The 10,820-nt window shown below is 46.3% G+C and overlaps 1 non-coding gene across 1 annotated transcript; it reads right to left on the bottom strand.

The window, feature by feature from the left end:
* Positions 1-4,924: 4,924 nt before the first annotated feature.
* Trnar-ucu (transfer RNA arginine (anticodon UCU)) lies at positions 4,925-4,997 on the bottom strand. Its single transcript has one exon. It is a non-coding gene; the product is annotated as a tRNA-Arg (tRNA).
* Positions 4,998-10,820: the final 5,823 nt, after the last annotated feature.

Raw genomic sequence — 10,820 nt, 5'->3', positions numbered from 1 at the left:
CCTTCACAAGTGTGCTTTGCTGGGTGTGCGGCACAAGTCATTTTTGACACATTCCTTCCTAATTTATTAATTAAGATATATGCACATTGCACTCTACCTTGAGTAAAATGGGGAAAAGCTGTAATTTTTAGGCAATAAGCATGAGAAAGTGCTACACACTCAGCAACGAATTCGGTGCTTTGCCAAGTAGCGCTTATGTCTGCAGTGCTGCAAATCTGGTGTGCTGACGCACTCCGGCCAGTTAATGCAGCCATTGTACCTGCTGGCGCCTATTGGTAGCGACTGCGGATTGGCCTATAGCTGCTTCTATACTGCCTCAGGGCTTTCAGTGCTTGGCATGACCACATTTTCTTGGTGCCGTGTTACTAGAAATGATAAGGCTACGTGTGATATCTGTTCTTCCAAAGTCCTTATTGAGGAGCTTCTCAGCATCTGCATCTCAGGTATTTTTACTAGCTGTTACAAAGTGCGAGAGTTGAAAAATAACCCTCACGGTCTTTTCATTATTCTATCCCATAGGGGGAAGATTGACCTGAAGTGAGGTTTCTCCACTGAATCACTGAAGCAATTATACTGCAAATTGACTTCCTCTTACAGTGGTTGACATTTGCATTCAGTGTCATTGGGGCGGAAGCTCTTGCCACACTGTGCTCTAGCGTACGCTATGCCATTGCTTACGCTATAAAATAGCGTGTCATCACTGCGCATGCGCAGAACGCTATCCGGCTGATAGCGTATAGCGTACGCACCCTATTTGTCAGATTTAGCATTACCGTCTTTGCGTGGTTTGCGTAGTTTACGTAAAACATGGCAGCGGTCCCCGCTGCCCGCTTCGAATTGAATTTAGCGTGACTTTTGTAGAATTCGCTTCGTTCGTAGCAAATGACTGCGTAAACGGCTTTCGCTTAGTCTCAGGTCGCTTCAACAACAGTGTATTATGGATAACCTTGTGGAGCTTTCGAGATCGCTTCTCGTTTCGAACGACACAAAGCCTAACGAGGGAAACCGATGGATGGATGAGGCTGAACCCTTTAAATCGGGTGGTGGCATACGCCACCTAGCCATGACTATTAACATATTTTGTAATTTTGTGGTGGGTGAAATTTCACCCCAGCCTTGATTTTATCCACCAATCAGATAACCTCTGTTTGGTTATTTCTACCCGCTTAAAGTCTATTTTGCCTTCACTGTCCCTAAACCCCAATGCTTTGAAAAAATCAGCCCCGTTGCTTTGCACTGTAGGGCTAAGCCCTTTACAGAAAAGTATGAGGTGTTCAGCCGTTTCCTCTTCTCCACACGCACAGCACAACGTGTCTATACCTTGGTATTTGACTCGGTACATCTTAGTCCGCAATACTCCCGTCCTGGCTTCAAACAACAAAGAGCTTCCCCTAGAATTATCGTAGATATTTTCTTTGGCAATTTCTTGCTTGAAAGTTCGGTATGTTCCCAGTGCTGATTTCGTCTGCATCCCTGTTTTCCACAGACCCCTCTCTGTTTCCTTAACTTTTTCTTAACTGCTGTTTCCTGGTTTGCACCCCTCCTGCAGTCCAAATATTTGATTGACAGTTTTCTGGTCAGCTTCCTCCATTTTGTATCAACATTCCTCATGTACAAATAACTGAAAACTCTCCTTTCCCACCGCTTTTCTGCCATTTCTCTCAATCCCTCCTCAAATTCTATCTTGCTGCTGGACTTCCCTGCCCTCGAATGACGTCCATCCCATGTCACCCTGTACCCCCTGATTTGGTGTATTTCCGTGTGCTCCCAGAGCCAGTCTACCTACCCCTCGCTGCTTAACTTCCAACCTTGCTCGAACCTCTGATCTCACGCACAGGACCGCATTGCCAAAAGTCAAACTAGGGACCATCACCCCTTTCCAAATCCCTCTCACCACTTCGTACCTATTGTAATTCCACAGTGCCCTATTTTTCATCACAGCTGCATTTCTGCTACCTTTAGCCGTTACATATTTTTCATGTTCCGTTAGGTACTCAGCCCCATTGTTTATCCACACTCCAAGATATCTTTACTTATCCACCACCTCCAGCGTAACCACCTGTATCCTATGCTCGCTGCCCTGATTATCATTAAAAATCATGACTGCCGATTTTTCTTTACTAAACTTCAAACCTAAGCTATCTCCCTCTTTAACACAGATGCATCCATTAATCTCTGCAAGTCTTCCTTGCTGTCAGCCATAAGTACAATGTCATCCGCATACATCAGTCCTGGTAATGACTGTTTAATCCATTCTCCTTGCTTGAAATAGGAAAGGTTGAAGTAAAGTCCGCTCCTCTACAATTTTTTCTCCAATCCTTGTAAATACATCATGAACAACAGAGGTGACAGAGGGCACCCCTGCCTAAGGCCCTGCTGTATCTCTATAGGTCCAGATACCTTGTTTTCCCATTTTATAAGCACCTTGTTACTTTTATAGATATCTTTTAAAAGATTTCTTACTCCATCTTCCACATCTAGAGTGCCCAGTATGTCCCACAAATCCTTTTGGATTACACTGTCATAGGCTCCCTTGATATCCAGAAATGCAAGCCATAGGGGCCTGTGTTCCTTTTCTGCTATTTCAATACACTGTGTCAACGAGAACAGGTTATCTTCTAGCCTTCTTTGTTTCCGGAACCCATTTTGTAGTTCCCCCAGCACCTCCTCGCTCTCCACCCATGCCTGCAGTCTGTCCTTTATAATCTGCATCACCACCCTGTAAACCACTGACGTCACTGTTATGGGATGGTAGTTGTTTATGTCGGCTTTGTCCCCCTTTCCCTTATATATCATGCTCATCCTGCTCAGTCTCCACCCGTCTGGGGCTTTACCGTCCATTATCATGTTGCTCACTGCCTCTCTTAATGCTTTCTTAGATTTTGGGCTCAATGTCTTTATCAACATAATTGGGATGCCATCAGGACCTGTCGACGTGCATGATGATTGATGATGATTTATTGGCATCCCCTTTGAAACGGGGCGGCGACAAATAGTCACCTAGCCTGCTTGATTTAATCAGGCATACTATACACGTTCTTTATCTAGCATTTTTGTATACCTCTCATTATTATTTTTCTTTTTCAAAAATTTTCCTTGTGCCGCTGCCTATGATAGAGATCAGGTCGTATCCATCTTTTCCCTGCTTTTTTTCCACCAGTACTCCAATCGTCTCTTGCTGATCTCTACGGCTGATCTGTTTATGTTTCCTTCCACTTTGAAACCAAGCGCTTCTGGGAGTTGCACGTTACCTACGGTTCTTGCTGGGTGGATCCCATCAGGATGTGCCGAGTGGTTTCTGGATCTTTACTGCAACATGCACATGTCTCATCTAGTTCCGAATATTTGTTCCGATATGTTTTCGTCCTTAGGCAACCTGCTCGAGCCTCAAATAGCAAGGCACTGCCCTTTGTGTTATCGTACAGATTTTCCCTTCTAATTTCTTTCTTCTCGTTCTTGTAAATCTCCATTGTCCATTCGAGATATGTCAGCGCCACCTGTCGGTGAAGTCGAGAGATAGGCGCGACGATGGCATATTGCCTCTGAGATTGAAAGATCTCGCAGGCCAACTAAAACTGTAATAAACGCGCGCTGTTTAGCGTACGCTGTACTATAGCGTATAGCGTGATGGCATTGCCTCTGAGATCGAAAGATCTCGCAGGCCAACTAAAACTGTAATAAACGCGCGCTGTTTAGCGTATACGCTGTACTATAGCGTACAGTTTTAGTTTAGCGTACGCTATGCCATTGCGTACGCTATAAAATAGCGGGTCATCACTGCGCATACGCAGAACCCTATCCGACCGATAGCGTATAGCGTACGCAGGCATATAGCGTTACCGTCTTTGCGTGGTTTGCGTAGTTTACGTAAAACATGGCGGCGGTCCCTGCTGCCTGCTTCGAATTAAATTCGGCGTGGCTTTTGTAGAATTCGCTTCGTTCGTAGCAAATGGCTGCCTAAACTGCTTTCGCTTAGTCTCAGGCCGCTTCGACAACAGTGTATTATGGATAACCTTGTGGAGTTTTCGAGATCGCTTCTTGTTTCGAACAACACGAACGAGGGAAACCTTTGAGATATGTCAGCGCCACCTGTCAGTGAAGTCGAGAGATAGGCGCGACGATGGCATATGGCCTCTGAGATCGGAAAATATCGCCGGCCAACTAAAACTGTAATAAACGTGCGCTGTTTAGCGTACGCTATTAGTTGCGTACGCTATACTAAACTATACTAAAGTTGCGTACGCTATACGCTGTTAACGCTATGCAAGCGTTAACACTTCTGTTAGCACTTAGCTAACACACGGCACCCAGTATGAAACCATTTTTAAAATGCCTTCAAAACTCTTGTCATGTTGAGTGCACTGAACATCAGACACACCTGTGTCAGAATGGTTGTTTTGAATTCTTGCAAAAATATTGTTGCATGATGTTTAGAAGCTTTCTTCTTTTGGTTCCATATGCTTAGAAATACCTGAGAAAATAATACATTTTGATGATGTCAGAGTAAAGGACGCCACATCTCTCTTAGCGAAGGTGGCTTAGAGGCACCATTATTCATAAATGTGGACGGCAACATTGGGCATTGCCTGCAATGCTGTTACATTTGCGAGATGAATAAAAGCAATACTTTCGCATTCACGGAACCTTATGTTTACTGCGGACTTCATAGAATGCTGCAACGTCCAGTTCCCACGATTTTTCTAAAACACTTCTGCCATGCCGCTCTCATCCATTTGACAATCTGAAGGTGCGTTTAGCAGAACCTTCCAAACAGATTTTTTTTGTTTCACATATATATAGGCGGAACTTGAAGTTGGCGTCGACAAATGATCGAGGACACAGCGCATCTAGGGATTATATTTCGTGGACATCATGCTGCCATAAAAACTTTAAATAAAAAAAATGAACGCACACTTTCGTTCGCCATCCCTGCCGGGATTCGAACCCGGGACCTTTGGATTAGAAGTCCAACGCGCTATCCACTGCGCTACAGGGACAAGGTCAACGAAGTTATAGTATCAGTTAATTCAAATTTTGTTCGTTATTTACCTGCGCTCTTTTTTGCAAGTATGTGCAGTGACAACGCTCTCGCCTCACTCAGGTATTTGCTGCTCACAAGAGACGGCCCGTTTCAAATGATTTTTTTTTTTATTGCGTTGCGCCGAGTAGCCGATCCCGACGATGAAGGACGAGAACTCCGATACTCGACGCGTTTCATATATATGAAGCGTTTCGCAGCATGATAAGGCTTAAGTTTTTTATTCAAGCGACTGTGGCTCGACTGCGGTCCGGCGTTTGTTACCAACGCGTTTAGTAAACCGATAACATATAAACTTCTGTTTTATACCCGACGGACAGCTTAACCGCGGTTAAACTTAACCGTGGTTAACGCGAACCGTAATACGTGCATACTTGACAAAACAGCGCTACAACAGACGAGGACGAAGAAGGGTAGGTACTACACACACTAAAGTTAGTTGAGCGCAGGAAAACACTAGGACTAAAGGACCGTAGAACATACGTAGCACTGCGCTCAACTAAACGTAACCACGCTAAACGCAAAGAAATAGCGGGGTCAGACTGCGCATGCTCAGCACGCTATTTCAGTTTTGCGCGTAGCGTGGGACGCTAAACGCCATCCGTGCTAAACGCTCGGAGCGTTGCAAACATGGCGGCACCCTCGGCCCTTTGGCTTGACCATGCAGGTTCTTTTCAAGGCTTGGCGTAGATCCACACGGCTAGTTTGATTGTCGAGCTGCTCAGTTTGCTGCTTTGACTACTTACAGCTAGATAGCGTGGCGAAGTTTTGCACACGACGGTCGTGGCCGATTGGTTCTTTATTCTATGGTGGAGCTCAGCGCAGCAGGAGCAGCATACCAAAGAATAAGTTCAATTTTTATTTATTTTTATTTGGTTAATTGATATCTATTTTATTTGAGCTATCTATATATATATTGTTTTTCATGCTTTTTTAGTTTCTTGGTTAGTTTGGTAGGACGTTAGTAGGTAACGAATAGTTCTATTTTTTTGGAAGCGGGTTGTGGCGCACGTGTTGCATGGTGAAAGCAGTGTAAAGCGGCAGTTTTAAACAGTGTTAGGGAAGCTAGCGAAGGTAGCCGGATGGCGAGATTGCCGTACGGCTTACCGTGGGGCTTTGTTCAGGTATTTTGGTGGGCTTTCTAGTTACGTGGTCGGGCGGACGATGGTGCGGCAGGCTAGGAAGGACAGGGGTGATGGCGAGATGGTGCAGTGCTAGGAGTGCAAACGTTGGTGTTATTTGGACGAGACGCACTTCGCCAGTTTAGCCGACGCTGAGGAGGCTAGCTTCGCGTGCAGGTCGTGTGAAGGATTTAAGGGGGCTGTGCCGCGGATGGAAGGGGAATGGGCAGCTAGTGTGGAAGAGCTCAAAGGGGAGCTGAAGGCGGAGCGAGAGCGGCGAATTGAGCTCGAAACTCGGATCGGCGAGTTGCTTGACAGGGAGGGGGCCGAGGCCATCCTGGCAAAGCGAATAGCTGGCGAGCTACAAGAAGAACGGGAAAAGCAGGCCGTGCTGGAAGAGCGGGTGGAGGCGCTAATGACACAGGCGGCGCGTAATCCCGGGTCAGAGCTGCGTCAGGCGGGCGGCGGGGACAGCGCGGAGACTCGGGCAGAGGTATGCTATGAGAACAGGGAGGGACGCCTAGGGGCCGTAGAACAGCAGGCGAGAGCCGGCGGCAACACGGCGGTTCCACAACTCTACAGCGAGGTAGTGCGGCAGGCTTCGGGTGGGAAGGGACGAACGGCAGGGAGCCCGTCGTCGCGTGTCAGTGGCGCACGGCGGGTGGAGAACCAGCTAGCGCGAACTGGAGGACGGCAATCGCAGGCGGGAGGCAAACGTGTAGAGCGAAGGGTCCTAGTGGTGGGGGACTCCAACGTAGCGAGGGTTGAGGAGGGTGTCCTTAAAAAAGTGAAGGCAGACGGGCGGGTGAGGGTGCAGGCCCAGTCAGGGAAGTGCATGGTTGATGCAATGGCAAAAGCTCAGAAGGTGGTATGGGACAACATGGAGCACGAAAATCTGGTCGTTATCCATGCTGTTCTCAACGATGTGCTGAAGGGAAGGAGCCAGAACCTAAACAGACAGTTAGAGGTTGGGTTGCGTAAACTCAGAGCAGCCTCTGCGAGTGTACATGTGACCATGTGCACAATCCCAGAGGTCCAGGGCCAGGCTAGTGGGATGGAACGGAGTGTGATTGAGGCTAACCGGGTCATTAGGGGTCTGAGCCGACCACTTAGGTACGGCGTAATGGACGTAAACCGGGAAGTGTACGAGTCTGGCTCCCACCCTTTTGCACAGGATGGTATTCACTACAGTGGTGCCACGGGCGGGAGGGTAGGTAGTAGGATAGGGTGCCAAGCTACGGCTTTTTTGGGGGGACCCAGAGCCCTAAGGCCACCAGTGTAGACGAAGATGGACCCAGAGAGGCCCCGAGATTCAAGAAACGTAGAATCGGTAGGAGAAGAAATAGACGCAAGCACCAGGGGCAAGGTTATTCTGACATAGGGTACATTAACATGCAAGGTGGCAGGAATAGGCTGAAGTGGTAGGAGATAGACGAGCAACTAAGGCAGGAAAAGCTGATGGTATAGGGGTTTGTGGAGACACATCTTAGGGACATGGAGCAACCACCCTGTAATCCTGACTATGCATGGGAATATTGCAATAGAACAGAGGGCAGCAGAAAAGGGGGTGGAATTGGTGCATTCATTCATAAAAGTATGAATTGGCAAAGGGTCAAACAGGAATGCAAGGAGCATTTATGGCTAAAAGGGAAAGTTGCAGGAGAGCAGACACTCCTTGGCTTTGTATGCCTGTGGACAGGAGCAAATGCCAGAGGAAAACAAAAAAAATGCTGGAATGCATATCAAGTGACATTAATGAGATAGGACGAGGGTGCGAGATTATTATACTAGGAGATATGAACGCACACATAGAAGACATGGACGGGTACACAGACTCAACAGGCAACATGATGCTGGATATGTGTGAAATACATGACTTAGTTGTATGCAACCGTACTGAGAAGTGTGAAGGGCACATAACATGGGAGGTAGGGAGCCTGCAGTCAACGATAGATTATGCACTAATGTCACATAGGATGCACGATAGGCTAAATGTAATGAACATAGATGAATATGGCTCCAGAAGTCTAGGTAGTGATCACAAACGTATTGAGGTGAGTTTTAGAAGAGAAATGAAAGTAGGTAGGAGGCAAGATGAACAACCAGGTGGGATATTTTACTCGGAAAAGCAGCTTGAAATAGCAGCCCAACAAATTGAGGAAGTAATTTCAGAGGATACAAAAACAGAATGGACATATGCAAATTTAACAGGGCTATTTGAGCTAGAGCTTGCTAAGGTACGAGTCAGGCCAAAGGGGAACAGAATACGTAATCCCAAGATCTGGTGGGATGAGGAGGTTAAGAAGGCCATAGAGAAACGTCAGGAAGCATCCAAGGAACACAGATATTCAAAGCAGAGGACCAGAAGCTGATGTAGGCAGAAAATGGAATAACTTCTTAAACTGTAGAAGGGAAGCATCCCATTTGATCAATGAGAAGATTAGAAGAAAGGGGAGCCAATGGCTGTCAGAAAACAAAAAGGATAGAAAAGCAGCAAAGAAATTTTGGAAACATCTCAACTCCTTGAGTAATAAGACTAGCCTAGAGCAGAGGTTTATAGTTACAGCTCAAGGTGTTCGGCTAGATGGAGATGAGGCAATGGAACATATAAGAACAATGATGACAGAAAAATTTAAAGAACGAAACATAGCATGTGCTCAATCAGGTGAGGATAGACTAGTTAGTGCAGTGGCTCCACTTGCACAAAGCGAGTGGGAAAGGGCAGAGAAGAGGGTTCCTAGTAGCACGTCGACAGGTCCTGATGGCATCCCAATTATGTTGATAAAGACATTGGGCCCAAAATCTAAGAAAGCATTGAGAGAGGCAGTGAGCAAAATGATAATGGACGGTAAAGCCCCCGACGGGTGGAGACTGAGCAGGATGAGCATGATATACAAGGGAAAGGGGGACAAAGCCGACATAAACAACTACCGTCCCATAACAGTGACGTCAGTGGTTTACAAGGTGGTGATGCAGATTATAAAGGACAGACTGCAGGCATGGGTGGAGAGCGAGGAGGTGCTGGGGGAACTACAAAATGGGTTCCGGAAACAAATAAGGTTAGAAGATAATCTGTTCTCATTGACGCACTGTATTGAAATAGCAGAAAAGGAACACAGGCCCCTAGGGCTCGCATTTCTGGATATCAAGGGAGCCTATGACAGTGTAATATTTGTGGGACATACTGGGCACTCTAGATGTGGAAGATGGAGTAAGCAATCTTTTAAAAGATATCTATAAAAGTAACAAGGTGCTTATAAAATGGGAAAACAAGGTATCTGGGCCTATAGAGATACAGCAGGGGCTTAGGCAGGGGTGCCCTCTGTCACCTCTGTTGTTCATGCTGTATTTACAAGGATTAGAGAAAAAATTAGAGAGGAGCGGACTTGGCTTCAACCTTTCCTTTTTCAAGCAAGGAGAATGGATTAAACAGTCATTACCAGGACTGATGTATGCGGATGACATTGTACTTATGGCTGACAGCAAGGAAGACTTGCAGAGATTAATGGACATCTGTGTTAAAGAGGGAGATAGCTTAGGTTTGAAGTTTAGTAAAGAAAAATCGGCAGTCATGATTTTTAATGATAATCAGGGCAGCGAGCATAGGATACAGGTGGTTACGCTGGAGGTGGTGGATAAGTACAAGATATCTTGGAGTGTGGATAAACAATGGGGCTGAGTACCTAACGGAACATGAAAAATATGTAACGGCTAAAGGTAGCAGAAATGCAGCTGTGATGAAAAATAGGGCACTGTGGAATTACAATAGGTACGAAGTGGTGAGAGGGATTTGGAAAGGGGTGATGGTCCCTAGTTTGACTTTCGGCAATGCGGTTCTGTGCGTGAGATCAGAGGTTCGAGCAAGGTTGGAAGTTAAGCAGCGAGGGGTAGGTAGACTGGCTCTGGGAGCACACGGAAATACACCAAATCAGGGGGTACAGGGTGACATGGGATGGACGTCATTCGAGGGCAGGGAAGCCAGCAGCAAGATAGAATTTGAGGAGGGATTGAGAGAAATGGCAGAAAAGCGGTGGGCAAGGAGAGTTTTCAGTTATTTGTACATGAGGAATGTTGACACAAAATGGAGGAAGCTGACCAGAAAATTGTCAATCAAATATTTGGACTGCAGGAGGGGTGCAAACCAGGAAACAACGGTTAAGAAAAAGGTTAAGGAAACAGAGAGGGGTCTGTGGAAAACAGGGATGCAGACGAAATCAGCACTGGGAACATACAGAACTTTCAAGCAAGAAATTGCCAAAGAAAATATCTACGACGATTCTAGGGGAAGCTCTTTGTTGTTTGAAGCCAGGACGGGAGTATTGCGGACTAAGATGTACCGAGTCAAGTACCAAGGTATAGACACGTTGTGCTGTGCGTGTGGAGAAGAAGGGGAAACGGCTGAACACCTCATACTTTTCTGTAAAGGCCTTAACCCTAGAGTGCAAAGCAACGGGGCTGATTTTTTCAAAGCATTGGGGTTTAGGGACAGTGAAGGAAAAATAGACTTTAAGCGGGTAGAAATAACCAAACGGAGGTTATCTGATTGGTGGATAAAATCAAGGCAGGGGTGAAATTTCACCCACCACAAAGTACAAAATATGTTAATAGTCATTGGCTAGGTGGCGTATGCCACCGCCCGATTTAAAGGGTTCAGCCTCATC

Source organism: Dermacentor silvarum, chromosome 1, assembly GCF_013339745.2.
Source record: "Dermacentor silvarum isolate Dsil-2018 chromosome 1, BIME_Dsil_1.4, whole genome shotgun sequence".
Taxonomy (NCBI): domain Eukaryota; kingdom Metazoa; phylum Arthropoda; class Arachnida; order Ixodida; family Ixodidae; genus Dermacentor; species Dermacentor silvarum.
This window is presented reverse-complemented; position numbering and strand designations above follow the sequence as displayed.